Here is a 16,169-nt window from a genome sequence, read left to right on the forward strand (position 1 = left end):
TTGTATGATTTTAAGTTGGCCCAGAAGCAGACATTTCAAATCCTCCGCAGGCTATGTATAACAATACTGGAATCAACTTCACTACCAGGTCAAATGAGGGTCATCTCTACTCCAACCAGTTGCCTATATTTCCAGTTCATCTGTAAAGAAATGGAAACTTGATTGGGGGGAAAAAATCTTGTTTCTAGGAATCTCCTGGCCTTCAGTAACTAGGCATTCCCCAAGGAACGTTTCCCAGGCTCTTTACAGTGCGGTTTTGAAAAAGGTGAGTCTGTTTTTGTGACCCAACAAACCATATTAGAAGTTCATTTGGGCTTCCAGCCAACCTGTAAGCATTATGGGCTCTTATTGGTGGCTCAATAAAGATGTCATTCCCTAGTTACCACAACCTATGGGTCCAACTTTTCATTTATCCAAGCTCTGTTTCAACATTTGGAAACGTGTTGTCACCTTTGCCTAGAGAGCCAACAATATGATGCATGATTTAAGAGAGCAAGACCACCACCACTGAAATAATAGAAATCAAGGGCTGGAAGGGATCTCAAAAGATCATTGAGTCCAACCCCCCTGCTCTGGGCAGGAATACTGCTGAGATCAAATGCACAGACACCTTGCTGGGATCAGTCTCCTCTTGAAGACTTCCAAGGTTGGTTGCCAGAGACATTTTAATAACAACCAAAGTCACTTCTCTAGAAAGCAGATGAGCTAAAATGATTAATGCCACTTTTCATATACATCTGACTGACAGAAACAATCCCAGGACCTCTCAGATAACTACACTCCCCAAAACCAGCAACCTTCCCAAGGACAGCTCACAGTAGCGTTCTTCCTTTTCCTACCTTTCCAGAGCCCACAGAAATTCCCCAAGCCTGAGATTATAACTCTTTGGTCAAGAAGTCTTTACACTTCCAGGAACCAACAGTAGATTAAAAAGTAGTTTTAATTATTGACTGCCGTGTCAAATGCAGCCGACCTTTGTAATGACTGAAAGACCGAGAGAGCAAGATTATGTGAAATGACTGGCAGTCTCAGCTCACTTTCAGGGCAAAATAGTCATGTCACAAAAGCCAGCAAAGGCAGGGTAGATTTGCACCTTATAGATTAACTAAATCAGAGGTGTATAGCATGAGCTTTCATGAGCCCAAGCTTGCTTTATCAGATGCTGTGAAAGGACAGGCACAGAGCCCTGTGTCAAAGAGAAAGAGAGATTTCAATGCAAAACAGGGAAAAGGGCAGAGGGAGGGAGGAGTGGTACTGGGAGAGGCAAACAAGTAATAACCCATAGGGACAAAAAAGGATATGAAAACTAGTCCAGGTGATGGGAAAAGAATCTGTACTCCCTGCTGAGACTATACTTAACACAATCCAGTCTGTGGATGATTTCTCATTCCACAATTTTACATTCAAGTTCATTTTTTAAACTTGGGTTGTTTAAGAACAACTACTCTGAGGTCAGCGATGGACTATCTAGGGAGGCTAAAACGTTCTGCCACAGGTTTGTGCATCTTTCTGGCACTGTTATCAGATCAGTGTTCATTCATTCTTCCACACAGGGACTGCCTCATCTACCCAGTGTTGACAGCAGAAGGGCACTGTAAGCAGGTGATAGCATATGATGCTGGTAGAGGTACAGGTGAACTCAGATGTTATAATCTGCTATCTGGTCCTGCAACAGCATGGTCTGTACTGATGAGAGGGTACAGCTTGCAACTGAGTTGAATGCAGGGCCTGATGCCTCGGTAAGAATAGGAGTTAGGTAGTCTTTTGCTTGAGAGAGATTGTTTGAGGTTGGTGGGGCAGTCTATAAACCAGGACAGATCTGTCCTGCATGACTACCTTGAAGTGACTGCCCTTTTCCAGGAGGGGTTAGAGGTGTGCAAACTAGAAGGGCTGTAGGTAGCAACTAGACAGATTCTGTTGTCATTCCCTTGGGGTTGATGTTGTAGCAGGTCAGAGAAAGGCCTGAGTCTGCCTTCGTTGGATTTGAGTGGCTACAGTTTCTGGGGCTGTAACGTTATTTTGTTCTGCAGTATCATAACTGTAGGAATCCCTACACCATATCCTTAAGGTATGCCACCTGGTCAGTGGGATCAGAACAGATATGGTTGTAATACAGAGGCCGGCTATCGAAGATGGATCTACTGGTGTGCTTAGGATGAAAGCTGATGGCATGAAGGTACCTGTGGCAGTTGGTGGGTTTCCAATACAATGTGGTGGTGATGTGGCCATTGGGAAACCTTCATCATGACATCCAGAAAATGAATTTGCTGGGTGGAGTATTCCAGAGTTAGTTTGATGGATGAGTTGTTAAAGTCTTGTTGAAATTTCTCTAGAAATTCCTTCCCATGTGTCCATATGACAAAGATATCATCAATGTATCTTAGGTATATCAGGGGGACGAGAGGTTAGTTGTGGCAGAAACAGCTTCAAGGTCTGTCATAAATATATTGGTATACTAGGGGGCCGATACATGTATGCAGGGCAGTGCCATTTGTTTCTAGGTATAGGGAGTCCCCAAATCTGAAGGTGTGTATGGGGATAAAATGGGAATGTGACAGAAACAAAAGCAGCATCCTCATCAGGGATAATGTTCTTTATGACTTGTAATCAATCTTCATGGGGGGATGCTGGCATACAGAGATGTGACATCAGTGCTAGCTAATACAGTGGTAGCCGGAAGCTTATGAATGCAGCCCAGTTTCTTTAAGAAATCTGTAGTGTTTTTCAAAAAGCTGGCAGCTCCAGTAGCACACACAAATAGCAGAGAGTCAACATAGCCAGAACTTCTTCCTATAAATCGGACATCCTTGGGTTGCCACAGTTGTGGATACTGGGCAGTAAGCAAAAGTTACCAGGCCTGAGTTCCTGGGAGGTGAAAGCACTAATTTTTTCTTGGGGCTCCAGAGGTAGCATTGTTCAAAGGTCATTTAATTCCTCTTAATTAAAAGCGAGTCTTCAGTCAGGAGATTCTAAGACAAAAACCAGCAACCATAAAACCGGCACCCTTAACAAGGGTTTAAACATAGAAGCACCTTCCTCCCTTCACTCCAAAACAATCTGTCTAGAGCACAGTGGACACCGCGCTGCTTCCAGTACCCCATCTGCTGTAGATAAATACACGTTTTCAGGGTCGTCATGCAGCCTGAACATTCACCAGCACTAAAATTCCTTCTTAGCTGCACTTAAGTTTTGATCAAAAGGATACCTCTGTTTCAGTCACTGAAGAACAGAAACAGGATACCACGTACTCAGTGGAATATACTCCTATATGTTACAGGTATTACCTTGTACAGTACAGCAAATTCCCCCCCCCCCCCGCCCCCCTTTAAAAAAAAGAGAGAGAGAGAGACTACAGCTCTGGAGCCAAGCTACCTCAGCCACTCAAAATTCAGCTATGCTGTACTTTCCATAGACCCTGCTACATGACAAACATTTACCCCATACTTAACCCTGATCATTAAGCTGTAATGTTCAAGACAGCAGGGGAGCTCCTGTCATGTATCATAACTGCATTGTCTGCCTAAGAGCTCTCACACCACTCATGTCTGGTTAGTTATTACATACTACACAGAGGTGAACCCAAGACAGGAGAAGGAGTAAAACAAGTTTCTATTTCTTTTCATGCTTGTGTAATCCCCCAAAAGTGTTTTATAATCGTTTATCTTCTGTAGAATGAACATGTTTGCAATCAAGGATGTTTAATGAACAGTTAGGGTTTGTATTCAGGTTATAAATCAACTAGTTTACAAAACCTATTATAACCAAATCTTAGAAGGCTCTTTTGGTACCCCAACAAAATACACTAAGGATGTGAAAAGATGAACAATTTATGTAGATTAAAATGGGGAAGGAAATGTTTTCCAATGGCAACTCTTCCATGCATCTGCTTTCCTCTGCCATAAGGGAAAGTTAAACCAGGACATTCACTCCTCAATGAAACAACTGCTTAATTACTACACTTTAGCTTCCCCTTACCACAGTACGGAGTAGACAGAGCAGACACACAAAGGCTAGTGGGGAGCGGCTGACACAGGGAGTCCCACTCCCCTTCTAACTCAGTCTAACGTATTGGTCTGTCCATGCCCTATGGCTAATAAATCCAATAAACTGTTGATTTGTAACAGGTTGCTTTATTCCACGCAGCTAGGAGTACACCAACGTATCAATTGGCTATTGAATCAGTGCTGATAAAAGAAAAAATGTTATCAGCTATCGGCTTTTTTTGGTTGTTGTAGCCTATAATTATGGCCGTGTGCCTGCCACCAGTCCATGCTCACAACAGACTGCAGGTCCAGCCAGCAACAGGTGGAGTAGAGGGCACCAGGGAGTGGTCACAAAGTACTGTGCCAAGCAATAAAGGGACTGTTACGGGGCGGCATGCAGGCAGGGTAAGGCGCCATGCAAGGGACATGCCACTCCACCTGGCACCCTTATAAAAGCAGCTTCTCCCTGGAGGCCAAGGGAGCTCAGCTGCATAGGGCCTGCTAGCACTAAGGCAGCAGCATGCCCTGAAGCTCCAAACAAGCCCAGCACTGCTGTCTGCAGGAGGGTCTGCCCGGCCACCTGGGACAGCAGCACAGGCTGTGGGAGCAGGTAGGAGCCATGGGCAAGGAGACAACATACATGGGAATAAGACAGTCACCACCTTCCTGATCAAAGGCCAGGACAGGCAGGATGCATGTGTTTGTGCGTTATACATGCAAAACAAACAAACAAAGAAAGGTTTATGTCAGTAGTTTGGAATGCTTTGCGCTATTACTAAGCACTAGTTATGGGATTGGCATCAGCTGACATGGTTAACCATCAGCTATCAGTATCTGCGCATTCCTGCATGCAACATAATTTTAAATTAATTAAAGCAAGGGTGAAGTATTTATAATGTAAATGTGCTAATACTTCACAATAACATGATTAATTTTAAATTTAGTTCCAATCTGAAAACACAATACACACCTATAGGTATTTCTTCTCTTATTCTTTCATTAATAAAAGCACCTGCAGAAAGATGAGGCTGTTTCAGTACAGACACTGAAATCTTGAGAGAGAGAGAGTTCATAATGTTTCACCGAAAGTGTTTCCTGAACAACAAGCCATGATGTAAGATGAATTCCCAAGTAATTACTGCCATGAATATTGTTTTGCTGAATTAGGCTAAAGGTTAAATGACTTCAACATTTGCTGTTACAGTACAATTCCAAGGAAATACATTGTCCACTCTGGCTTACCAGTTGGGCTTGGAGGTGGGGAGGGGCAGAGAAGAATTTAGAAAGCAACTATACCATCAGCTTTTAAATAAGAATTCTTCATTTGAGCCTAGAAATCTATTGCCATTTGTACATTTAATGGCTTTATAACTCCAGAAACAAATTTACTTCCAACCTCCATCAGCAGCAGCCTATACACTTGATAATGTCCAGTGCAAAGCAAAATGTTACTTCATCAATAGTTCTGTTAAACAGATTGGTTGCAAACATGGGTCAAACTGTAATAAGTGGAAATTACTAAACAATGACTAATGTCTGCACACATTCAGCTGAAGGAGGCATCAAAATAAGATGAAAAGAAAATAACTCAATCAAGAGGGAAACTGCCCTGTATGGAAGCACTTGAGTTTGAATTTTATCCATCATCTCAAGCATTATTAGAAGATTAGTAAAGCAACCAGTAGAAAATGTTTCTGTGTGTGAAGCAAACTATAAAATATGTAAACCAGAAGTACTGTAAAATACACTTGAATTAATAAGACACATGAGCACTCTAACTCATGCATTTAAGTTTTCTTACATTAGGCAAATGTCCTATTTCTACACTTCTGGCACAACGTATATAAATTAAATACACTTTATTTTAATTTAAAAGAGCAAACAGGCTTTCGGAAATAAATTCCTTTGTGCATAGGCATATTGTGTTACACTGCATAAGTATTTTCTCCTGGAACAATTTCTGAATTACACGTATTGTAAGAATATACATTTGTAGTCTCATGGGAATCCTACCTTAAACAATTCTGTGCTCTACAATACAGAAGACAAGGCAAATAGTTCCAGTTACTACCTCTTCTTACGCAAGCAGGGGCCTAAAACATGCACCGCTACCATCTTTTCCTAGGAAAAAAGCCACCCAGTTACAGAGAAAGAGCGAGGAAGGAAACCAAATCATTTCCTTTGTTCTTTTCAGGATGCAAGAAGTAAAATGCTTGCAGTGTATAATCTGGAATTTTCCTAGTGTTAACTAGCAAAGAGAAAATACTGTAGAAAATGCATAAAGAATACTACTGTAATCAGAATTACTGATATCTTTTATTAGACCAACCAGATGCTTGCAAAAAAATATCTTTTTTTGCAACTTTTCAGGCACATGTGCCCTTCCTCAGGTATAGGACAGTGTAAAGATTGTAAAATTTCTCCCAGCTGGAAATGAAAATTCATATTTCACAGGAGTGCTGAAAGGTGGTGTAAGATCTCCTGGCTGGAAAAGTTCATTTTGTACAAAATAGGCTTGGGTAAAAGTTGGAGCAATCCATTTACCTCAAAGTTGCCTAATGGCAAGCAGGTTGTTGAATTATACTTCTTTCTTGTTATGATTTTTCATATTTCACAGGAGGATGGGTGATGGAAGGCTCCCCTTTTTCAATTCCACCTGGGAGAAATTTTACAATCTTTGCACTCTCCTATGCCTGAGGAAAGTGTGCCCAGAAGCTTGTAAATAAAGACATTTTTTGCAACTATCTAGTTGGTCTAATAAAGGATATGACCTCCCCAAGAATTCTGATAACTTTTATCTGCACAGCAACATGGCTACAACCTGTATCCCTAAAGAATACTACAGAGGTTTTAAATATTTTAAATCATCACTGGGTGCCCTGTGGCCAGAGCCAAAGCTACAATAATCAACTCTTTAAACAGATCCAGGATACTATTATATACCCAAAAATGGATTCAGGCTGTAGAATTCATGGGGCTTCCTTACTGGATGCCTGCATGGTAATTTAACAGGGGTGCACCATTAGAGATTTTTGGGGCTGATACCAATAGCCAATTTTTAAGGAGGTATACCAGCCAAAACCGATCCAATTTCTAGTACCAGACCAGCAGTTTGGAGAGCTGTGTCCAGCTGCTAAGTCTGGTGTGGTTGGGGGGGGGGGGGGGGGGGGTGCTGCAGATCAAGGTCCCCACTGTGAGGGAGGAGTAGGGATGGGGCACGGAACAGAGCTGTGGCTCGTTGGGCAGGGGGGGGGCGGGGGGGAATGGGACATGACTCCTGCCGCTGCGTGCTGCTTGTCTGGGAGTTGCTGGTCCAGCACTCTCCCACTCAACTAGTGTTGCTCCCACTGCTTGTCCAGGAGGGACTGTGGGGCAGGGGGAGTGTACCTGGATCTGTGCAGAGCTCTTCCCAGCCCACCCTGCCCTGCGCAAGTCCAGGGGCACATGGCTCCCCATGCCTTCGCAGGCGAGCACCGGACCAGCAGCACACAGCAGCAGGAACAGTCCTCCCTCCCTACCTCCGATGAGCCATGGCTTCATCCCATGCCTGCCCCATCGCAGCTGGGCAACACTTGCCCCAGCCCCTGCCCCAGCCACACTCTTCCCTCACCACAGGGGTCTTGATCTGCCCCTCCCACGCCCCTTCCCTCCTTCCAACACACCAGACTTACCAGCTGCATGCAGCTCTCCAAGCTGCTGGGCAGTGCTCCTCGCTGCCTGTGTGCTGCAGAGGCTGTGCACATGCACGGGCATTTATCGGCCAAATTATCAGCCATATCAGGCCGATTTCTGATATGATCAATTTTCTTTATATTGGTGCTGATCCGATATCGAACTGATGTATTGGTGTACCTCTATAATTTAATAACAGAAAAACATGAAAAATATGTTTGTGTGTGCAAGAACTGTTTTCATCAGCACTATGTGATCAGATAGACCCCCAGCAACTCAATAAAAGTTTTAAGCATAACACAGTATACTCCACATATACGCACACCTAGTAAGTGCATATTCACTCAGCTGCATAACACTCTGCCAGTCCACACTAAGCATCATAGAAATGTAGGGCTTGAAGGGCCTCTGGAGGTCATCTAGTCCAACCCTCTACCTGAAGCAGGATCATCTCAATTTCTAGCCTCCTTCTGCAGCTGGACAGCTGAGGACAAGCAAAACCTGGAGGCATCCAAGACCCAAGCTTCCAGGCTTGGGCCTGAACAAAGGATGCCTGCCAAAAGATTTGGAAGCATCTGAAACCCTAGGCTGAAGTCTGGGGTGGAGGATACTTGCCAGTAGAAGGACCACAGGGTAAAATTCCAAATGTGGTGCTCGGTCTGACCCTGAGCAGAGGGACAAGAACATCTAGCCGGGAACTTCCGAGTTGGAGTCCCAGTAGGAATACTGGCACACCTGTGTCAAAATCCCTTGGCTTGGCTTGGCTACACTGTAACAAACCCCAGTTATCTGCACATCCCTTAGTGCACAAACCACTTAGTACACTGGTGTCAAATTCATCTTGCACCCTGAGCTAGATCTGGACCACAGGGCTCCTTGCAGGCTGGATCCAGCTTGGGGCACACAGCAGCAGCAGCTCTTGAGGCTGCTGGATGCCCTATGCCAGAGCCAAAGCTGCTGCTGCATACCCCATGCTGTGGCAGCAGGTCTGGGGCCAACACAGGGCATATAGTGGCAGCCGCTCCAGCCTGGGCAGCGATGGGGCTGATGATCAAGGAGCTGGGGTTGCAGCAGTGGTAACAAGTGAAAAGACCAGAATGCAACAGGGGTTGTATCAGCTCCCGCTTGTCCTCCTGACACCATTCTGCATGTCTACTGGGGCTCAAGGGCCCCAGATTCTGCAACAAGCCACTTTGCTCCCCACCTGTACATTTGACACCCCTAAAAGTGCATAGCACCTTTCAACCCCACTGTCTTCGTAACTCAACTGTGTATTTCAGAGTAACTTCACAGCAGCTGTAACAGCATCTGTCTCCCTTGTAACTTATCAAGCCAGGTTTAATTGTGTCAGAAAGTGAAGGCAAAACAGCTGTCACAGGGCTGCTATTGGAAGCCTTGAAAAATGCAAAAAACTAGTCTGGCTTCATGGCTGCACTCACCCCCTGCTTTCAAGGCTTCTATTACTCAGTTTAGGAATGCTACTGGAAGCCTTGAAAAATGCAGGGAGCTAGTCAGTTTGAGAGCTATTAATGTCACAACACTGTCGGCTCTTCAGTAAATGTTCCTTAAATACTAGAACGCTGACAGTGCTATATCCGCAGCCCTGAAATTGGCTGGTTCCTCTCATTTTCAATGCTGCTAGTAGTTCCAAGGCTGCTGTCAGAAGCTTTGAAAATGTGGGGAGGTCAGCAGTTTCAAGGTTAGTGATACCATTGCATTGGCAGTGCTGTATACTTAAGCAGCATTGTTTACACTGAGTTTGGATAAGTGCACAGTCTTTTTCCAATCCTGAGGATAACACATTTAGACAGAGTAAACTGAATAATACAGGGGTCGGCAACCCCCAGCACGTGTGCCGAGCATGGCATGCAAGGCCATTTTCCTCGGCACGCTTTAAAGCCAGGGCAGGGAGGCAGCAGCTGTTTGCAGCCTCCCGGCTGCAGCCAGCCCTGGCTCTGGGTAGCTGCTGCCAGCCAGGAGCCCGGGCTGCTCCCAGCAGGTGGCTGGGAAGCTGCAAGGCCTGCTGGGAGCAGCCCAGGCACCATGGCTGACAGCAGCTACCCCAGAGCCAGGGCTGGCTGCAGCCAGAATGCTACAAACAGCTACTGCCTCCTGGCCCCAGCCACAAGGGGCGCAGTGCCAGCACCTGCTGCCTTTCCGGAGCCCAGGGCCAGGAGACAGCTGGGGCCAGGGCCGGGGCTGGAGGGCAGCAGCTGTTTATAGCCTCCCAGCTGCAGCCAGCCCAGGCTCTGGGTAGATACTGATAGCCACAGAGCCCAGGCTGCTCCCAGCAGCCAGCTGGGAGGATGGAAGCCCTGCTGCAAGCAGCCCAGGCTCTGTGGCTATCAGCAGCTACCCAGAACCTGGGCCGGCTACAAACAGTTGCTGCCTCCCAGCCCCAGCAGCAGGTGCCAGCGATGCTCCCGGCTGCGCTGCCCTTGCCGCTGCTTCTGCAAAGCAGTGTTGGTACCCGACGCAGCAGGACACAGCGGGAGGCACATGAAAGCTGCCTGCCGCTCCAAGTTCCCCGCTGCCCTGGCCACACTTCCCCTGCAGGCAGGGGCAGCAGCAAGGAGCACAGGAGAGGGCAGCAGGCCCAGAAGCACAGCGTGTGCAACCCAGAGTGGCAGTGCACAGAGGGGCCACACAGGGAACCTGCCTGCTGCAAACTCCGTGCTGCTGGGTCACACTTCCCCCGTGTGCACAGGAGCAGCGTGGTAGGATTGTGCCCCTCACTGCTGCCCCCCGCCTGCAGGGTAAGTGTGGCCAAGGCAGTAGGGAGCTTGGAGCGGCAGGCAGCTTTCGTGCGCCTCCTGTTCTGTCCTGCCGCGCTGCGTTCCAATGCTGCTCTGCAGAACAGCACAGCGGGGAGCGTCACCAGCACCTGCTGCCTGCTGGGACCGGGTCTGGGAGGCGGCTGGCGCTGGGGCCAGGAGGCAGCAGCTGTTTGCAGCTGGCCCAGGTTCTGGGTACCTGCTGATAGCCATGGAGCCTGGGCTAGGGGGCAGGGGCACAAGCATGGCTGGGAGACAGGGGTTTGGGTAGGAGGCAAGGGACACAAGCAGGGCATCCTGCCATGTACCCCCTGCCTCATTTTGTTTTTCTGGCATGCCAGCACTCCAGCACCTTCCAAGGTAGTCATTGTGGTTTTTTTCAGCACTCTGGCCAAAAAACTTTGCCTGCCCCTGGAATAATAGAATGATGTCTGTTATCATAATGGCCCTTGACAAGTAAAATCCAATCCAGGCAATGGAGCGTGGTACAACAAGAAAAAAAGGACAGCCCTCAGATAGTTTAGAATGTCTCTTGCTTCCACCCAACTTGCATTTCTTGGCATGCAAAGAGAGGATTACACTATTCTTAAAACATATTCCAAACTGGGGGAGTATCAAAAGACAAAGCAACTCATTCCAGGCTATTCTTAGAGGAAGCAACCAATCACTTCCTCTATATCAAAAGGCTGAACACACTGCAAATTTCTTCAGAATGGAGAGCACTGTCACTGCCTGGAAAATGTTATCTTACAAGTCAATAGCTCAGAATAATGCACAGGTCCACGATCAACTTAATCTCTGTGCTGACTACTCTGTTCCCTTATCTTCTGTACTCCTCATTCTCTCTACTCTTGAAAACCATGCCAACTATTCCATTTATCTTTAATAAAAACTGTTACCCAAAATGTGTATTTTTCCAAGTAATTCACATTTAATAAAAACATCTTAGATGTTTTTGTCATTTAGGAAGCTAAGCAAGCACTGCCACCAACACAGAATGCAGGAATTTAAATGGGGTTTCCAAAAAGCAAACCTACTAGTGCTGTACCATTTGCAGGTAGGCCAGGCCAAGATTCATCTTAATCTGTGTTAAGTCATCTTTTTGGTACGTTTTATAGTATTATGTATTAAAGGCAATTCAGAGATGTCCAGTTTGCTTTCCCAACTGTACTAGGAGAGTTGGGAGCAAATATATGCAAATTTACATGAAACATCAATTAAATCAAACTATAAAATATAGTACTACAGGAAGGAAAAAATGGACCAAAGAAAATTAAGAGATTAACAAAAAAGAATTATAAATACAACTGAGAATAAATAAGGAATACCACTTAAGCATCTACTGCAAGTTCATCTCTGTGAAACAGCTTAGATGTTTTAGTCATTCAATTAGCAAATTTATGGGGATCAATAAGAGCCACTTCCACACAGTGATCCGGAGTAACATCTCTGATGGACAAGAGCTCCCCAATTGACAAAAACACCAAAGCACACAAAGATAAAGATACAGACCCCATATTGGTCACGTGAAAGCAGCAGCAGCAAATTTATTTAAATATCTTAGGAAATGGATTTTTAGCTCTGGACGTATTTAATATATTTCACCAAGTTATTTTTCTAGCTGTGAAATATGTTCCCCTTTTCCAACACACTTCTAAAAGCAGAAGCACAGAAATCAGCTTTATTTAGGCATAAATCATACCATTAATTACACTACAAGTCATGTTCTTTGAGAACACTAAATCTGATGCCTCATTATGACACACTGGGGAAGTTTATTTGGGTTGATGCCTTTCAATCCTTTGCTTAGTTCTCTCCTCTCCATCCCTATGGTACTAAGTACTATTATACCAGGTCAATGCGAGACACTGCTTTCTAAATGGGAAGCTCTCCAAACTGAACCCTTTGGAGTCAGAGGGCTTTTTAAAAATATATATATGGTTTACTGATTTAAATTAAGCATGCCAAATTCTCCTAAAAACAGCATTAACAATATTCTAGGCCACCAATTCTCAACAAGGGAACTGAGGCACCCTGGGGTGTCCTGGTGCCCTTTCAAGAGTGTCAAGGCATGCTACATAAGGTTGGCATTGTTACATGTGCGAGCATGATTCACAAGATAAACTCAGAAATTTCCAAAACAGAATTCATAGTATTAAAACCATTCTGACCTGTTGCAGGCTTCCTGAGTTTTTCCACAACAGAAGAATGGCTCTATTATTTCTCTGCAGTCAAAAACCAAGTACAAAACTATGAACAGGCATTTTCTAAGGGGTGCCTCAAGTCTCAAAGGTTGAGAACCACGTCTCTAGCGTAAGAGTGATGATGTAGCCATGATGGTCCAGAAATTATGCGACGGGCCAGGATTTCTTAGGGTGTCTTTTTTTTTTTTCAACCAACTATGTCGTTGGGATAAAGTTAGACAAGCTTTCGAATGTCTTACAAGAGCTGGGTAGGAGAAGCGACAGACTTGTACACTCAGGGGGCAAGCACTCTACCTGAAAAAATAGCTCACAAGCTATCCGAAAGCTTGTCTAACTTTGTCCCAACAACATAGTTGGTCCAATAAAAGATATCACCCAAAGAAATGCTTCCTTCTTGCAACCACTTCTCTTGACACGCACTTCCTTCGCATCCTATTAACAGAAGAAATGCACCAACAGACGTGGAAGAGAGCGAGGGAGTGTCCAGATCAGATGCGGGTAAGTTAAGCAACTGCATCCTTCCCGCAAAAAAGAGCTACTGGTGACACCTCCAGCAAGCGATTTGGGAAGTGAATCTTATGACAGTCTCGTAGGAGTCGGATGACCCTGCAAAGGCACTTCTCATGGGAACAGAACAAACCAAACCGCGGGGAGACGTCACCGAGCGCGTGCCGGGCCCCACGGCCCAGGGAGGGGCGCTGACATTGTGCGGGGTCCCCAAAGTGGGTGGCAGATTTGCAAAACGGTTGTCAAGAAGGAAGGAAAGGAGGTGGGGACGAGTTTCCTGGTCGCCCCTCACGGAGGCACAAGCTGCAGCGACGAAAGGGGCCTCTGCAACCCCGGGACCCCCCCAAGCTCCCGAACCGAGCGCCAGGGGAAGGGGCATCCGCCTCCGCCTCCCCGCCCGCGCCCTGCTCCACGTGGCGGCCGGCGCTGCGCCGGGAGGCCTGCGGGCGCGACCCCCCCTACGGGTGCACACCCCGCGGCCAGGCCGAGCCGCGCCTACCTTCACACCGGCTGCCAGGCCGCAACCCGGAACTGCCCCGCTGGCTCCGCCGCCACCCCACAAGGCACCGCGGCCGCCCTGCCACCACCCCTGCGTCTCTATGGTGCGAGCGGGGAGGGAAAGCGGCCACGGCGGGGGGCAGTAGAGAGGAGTGATAGAGCGGCTCTTTCCAGGCCCCTCCTGGCTGCCAGCGCGATACTGGGAGGGGCGGGGCTTGGAGGCTCCACCCCCTCCCCTTCCCCGGCGCTGCAGGGCGGCTGCTCCTCGCGCCGGGCACGTGGTATTGCGGCGTATCGTGCTGCGGACCTCGGTGCAAGCCCCTGCGCGGCTCCAGGGCCCATTGGCCGCCTCCAGCGGGAAAAAATTTAACACACACTGTTTGTATTGCAGAAGCGGCTGGGATTTTGTTTTTTAATTTTTATGTTATTTTATTTTATTTGCTGTATTGATGTCGTGGGTTTGTATTCCGCCCTTCCCAACAATGGGTCAGGGTATTTTACAGTAAGAGAATGAAATAATTTGTAACGCAGAGCCAGGCTCCACTGGTATTGGTCTTGTATGAACTTTGAAGAGGGAGGGCCTTGCTACGCTGTAATTTTGGGCAGCTCCTGGTGCTCTTAACCCCTGGGTTGTTGGCACCAACAGCTTAAAGTGGCTTTAAGCACTGGTTATTTTATGTGCCTCAAGTTATGCCACTGCAAGGCGGGATTATTACTGGTCAGCACTACCCAGCTCCTGTTACGTTAAACCAGGGGCGGGCAATTATTTCGGGTGGAGGGCCACTTACTGAGTTTTGCCAAGCATTCAAGGGCCGCATGACAGGCAGCCAGAGGCAGATGAATATTAATTTTCAAAATTTTTTAGGGGCCCTGCAGGCCCTGCCGCATTTTGCCCACCCCTGCGTTAAGGGACAGCCACCCCCACAGATGTGCCCCCAAGTTGAAGTCCTCCAGCATGAGCAACTGGTGCTTCCTGAGTCTGGGGGTGCACCAGATCACCAATGGGTTGGGTCCCCCAGCTGCCGATTGCCAACCGGGGGGGTACCCCAGCAGCCGATCACCAAGCCAGTGGCGAAACTGGAAGTGCTCTGGGTTGTTGGTTGTAGCTGTGCCTAAGGAAATAGGCAGAAAAGGTTCTTTGGGTAGATGTGATATCTTTTATTAGACCAACTAAAAAGTTGGAAAAATTGCTCTTTGCAAGCTTTGGGGTACAGACACCCTTCTTCAGGCATAGGGAGAGTCAACAAACTAAAAATGGATTCTCCTTTAAAGGAGAAAAAGTGGGAAACCAGGGCTTTTCCCTTGCAGGCAGGCAGAGTTCCAGTTTACAAGGGGCTGCTTGCCCCCCCATCCTTCGGCCCCACATGCTGCGGGGCTGGGATGGGGGGCAGCAGGTCAGGAATGAGGGGCACTGGGTCAGGACTGGCCATCAATGTTTACAAATGGGACCCCATACAAAAAAAGTTGAGGAGCACTGCTCTAGAGGCAAGTCACAGCTGCGCAGGTGGGGGACAGCCCGAGAAGGCTTCTAGACTAATGGTGTGACCGCTCCTAACTCCAAGCTAAGATTGACACCGATTGGCATTTGTGCAGCTCACAGCTATAACAAGACCCAGAGACACTCTCTGACATGCCAAGCTTTCAGTCTGAGGCAGTGGCTGACAGGTTTAGCTCCTGCCTCCCTTACCAGCTGGAATTATGCCTCAGTCATACTGCAACTGGGTGTCAGCGCAACTGTCTGGGCAACAGTTAATCACCTTTTATTTGTCAAAACTGGCCTCTCTTTGGAGATATCATTACCGTTTTATCCTTTCCTGTTTCTAAATTAAACTTTTTTTTTATTTTGAAACATTCTCAAATTAATCTTCCAGTGGGACTAAACTAACCACAAATCATTGAGATGTTTTTGTTACAGACACAGAAAGCTATAAATGAAATATTCAAATAACACACGTTGATTAACAGACTGAAATATTTAATTTTTTCAATTTTTTTTAATGCTTCAAAATGTTCCCCCCCCCCCGATAGTGTACATGAGACCTACGCTTTCATGTTTTACAGTCAACTTTCCAGCCCTTCTGGTTGTGCAGATAACCTTCAAAATGTAAACTTGTCTAGTATTGTCTGCATGCAACCAGAGTACTGAAACAATAGCGTTGAGAGAAATATGAAGGTTCCCTATTCATGAGGTGTTTACTCTGCAGTAATCTAATTTACAAGTCAAATACTAACATCTTAACTATTTCACTGCTGACTCAAATCAGAGAAGCAATTTTTTTTGGTGATATATTTTATTGGACCAATTATATAATTGGGAGAGATGTTAAACAAGCTTCAGGTACAAAATGCCCTTTTTGAGGTCTGGGAAAGAAACAGGTACAGTCATAATTAAACAACACACAGAAACATTTGGAGTGTATAGTACACAGATGACTTTTTATTAGAAAATACAAATCAAGCTGAAAGTTTTGAATCCAGCAAAGATCTTTTCAAAGATTTCTTATTATTCTTCTAGTAAAATACACACCTTT

At 46.3% G+C, this 16,169-nt stretch overlaps 1 protein-coding gene across 1 annotated transcript in view; it reads right to left on the reverse strand.

Moving 5' to 3' along the window:
* The window catches only part of LOC102574601 (septin-2), a 62,982-nt gene extending 49,242 nt beyond the window's left edge, over nt 1-13,740 (reverse strand). Inside the window, exon 1 of the mRNA XM_006270931.4 lies at nt 13,640-13,740. The gene's annotated coding sequence lies outside the window, so the exon portion shown is untranslated. The remainder of the gene's footprint in view (nt 1-13,639) is intronic.
* Between the last annotated feature and the right edge of the window lie 2,429 nt (nt 13,741-16,169).

Source organism: Alligator mississippiensis, chromosome 10 (assembly GCF_030867095.1).
Source record: "Alligator mississippiensis isolate rAllMis1 chromosome 10, rAllMis1, whole genome shotgun sequence".
In the NCBI taxonomy this organism is placed as follows: domain Eukaryota; kingdom Metazoa; phylum Chordata; order Crocodylia; family Alligatoridae; genus Alligator; species Alligator mississippiensis.